Source organism: Clarias gariepinus, chromosome 4 (assembly GCF_024256425.1).
Source record: "Clarias gariepinus isolate MV-2021 ecotype Netherlands chromosome 4, CGAR_prim_01v2, whole genome shotgun sequence".
In the NCBI taxonomy this organism is placed as follows: Eukaryota; Metazoa; Chordata; class Actinopteri; order Siluriformes; family Clariidae; genus Clarias; species Clarias gariepinus.
The window spans coordinates 20165705-20168334 of record NC_071103.1 but is presented as its reverse complement, the minus strand read 5'-3'; positions in this window follow the sequence as shown (position 1 = coordinate 20168334).

Below are 2630 nucleotides of genomic sequence, written 5' to 3'. Positions count from 1 at the left end.
CCGCCACTTTCTTCTCTTCTGTTGGTTAATTCTCTCTCACTCCCCTCTCTTCTCTCTCCTTTCTCTCTCCCACTCTCCAAGCTCCTCCTGAGCCTGTCAGAACTGGGCTGCCAGACCATATGCGAATATAATGCTGCCAAACAACAGACAAACAGACACACTGATGCTTTCCAATATGCAGATCTCATTGACTGAATCTCAATCACCCAATAAAGATTCACACAAGTGTTTAAGTAACCTTTAAAATATATCTATATCATTTTTTATTTCTTTTTTTTTTTTTAAATTAACTGCAAATGACTTGGAATTTGGAATCTAACCATCTCATTCGTGTTGCCTGCACAGGCTGCATCAGAGAGCATTTTGTTAATTTTCATAACCACAGTTGCACTGTGGCTCGGAACAGAGTTATTAAAAATATTACAATGCTTATTATATTCACCAAGAGCATTTTAGATGTGTAAAACGACAGATCCGAATGCACAGTGCTCATCAAAATATTATTGCCTCATCCTCCACTTGAGATTACATATTACCTAAGGGATCGCATTCATGAAATCACATTGAAGGACTTCCGGAAATGTGGGTTCAGAATGCAGTACTGTTACATAATCTTGTTCCTTAAACAATACACTCTCATTGCACTACTCTGCCTCCTGAAACTGGTTGGTGGAGATGTAACAGTTATTTATTATAGATAAATACACATTGATATACAAAATGTCCTTTTTATGATGGATATAATGTTTCACAGTGTGTTTTCTTATCAGGGTACTCCCCCGCTCTTTTTCCCCATCATTCATGCCATCATTCAACAGCCTCAGGCAGGTACAAAAGTCTCCATGGCAACGGGCTGAACCCTCACCACATTTTCTGGTCCTTCGCTATAGCTAAAGATAGGAGCATGCGGCACACAGACATATTCACACTGTATTAGAGCGCTCATGTTTCACACAGTTCTCTACACTATTGTTCAATGCTGAAGACTCCATTAACTTGCTCAGACAAATGGTTTAGGACACTGAATTGATAAAAAAAAAATGGATAATGAGAATAAAAATGAATATTGATTTGTACTCCCTGGCCAGAATAGCTATCTTGGATAACCTATATAAGTAATGACTGTCAAATGCAACACTAGCTGGAACGTGGAATACTGTCATGAGCAGCTGGCAGAATGAGCTCAGAGGGACATAATGCTTAAAGAGGTGGATGCACATGGACACACACATACACACACACACACACACACATGCACGGACACATGCACTCGCACACACACACGCAGAACACAACACAAGCGCTCACAGCAGTTTGAACACAAACAGCTTGCAGCCTGAGTGTGCCAGTGTGGGACATTCCTGATGGCTGTGCCTTGCATGTTGTCCTCCCCAGCCTGCTACGCTCCCTGCTGAGTCTCTAATGAACGGAAATGCAGGCAAAGCATGCCAGCAGAGGCAGGTCCTAGCTACAAGCGCAATGAGGAACATTCAGCTCTGCTGCCCACTCACAGGCTGTCACAGAGCACAGGAATCACCATAGATGTATCTGAATCAATCAGAGTTCTGTTTCTCTGTTTCAACAGACTCAAGAGATTTAAAAAAAAATAGAAGATTCTATTATAAATTTTCCTGAGGCTTTGATTCGAGCTAGAGATTCAGTCCAAAGAATTGATTGGCAGGCAGTTGCTTTTTAAGACGCCTATACAAGGGGATCATGGTTAAGCTTCAAGGACACTGACATGAGCTGACAAAAATAGCTCCACTAAGCCAGGATCCACACAAAAGCATACCACCTCCAAGAACGATGTGCTTGAGGTCATGATCTCTGACCTGTCACTGACCTGCGCTTACTGTAACTGTCTGAAACCACAAATGCTCTTAGGCGAGTGAATATTGATATGTGTTTAATATTGCAATAGTAGAATAGAAAAAAAACCTTCATAATGAATTATTTTTCTCTGATTAGCCATGCAATTTTAATGCAAAACATTAAGCTTAGTAATTTGTAGGTTGCCCTTGTGCTGCCCTCTGTGGATCGGACTTATTTCCCTGGCGTATCCCAAATGTGCTCAATTGGATCAGGATCATTGAAATCAGACTGGATACACTAGCCTTTTGTCCCCGCAGGCATAGATGAGCCTTGCATGCCCCAGTTTCCTGGTTAATTTATAATCAGTGTGATAATAACATACTTACATTCATATATAACTCACTCACCCATCGTCTATACCGCTCACTGATCTATCCTGTGTACAGCGTTACTTGGGTCCTAGAGCCTAACCTGGACCCTGGAGGTGCGGCGACAATGCTAACATTCAGACACACTTCCATAAATTTTCTTTTTATTTTGTGAAGCTGCCTTGAGACAATAACCATTGTTAAAAGTTCTATAAAAATAAAATTGAATTGATTGTGAAATTAAGCCCATTCAAGAATTTGGAGGAGACTCAAAAGGAGTTGACTGCAGCTGGCGTCAGTGCTTCAAAAGCCTCCACGCTCAGACGTGTCTTACCTTAGCTAAGGTCAAAAAGGACTGGACTGTTGCTCAGTGGAAAAAAGTCCTGTTTTCAGATGAAAGTACATTTGGAATTTGATTTGGAAATCAAGGTCCTGGAGTCTGGAGGAAGA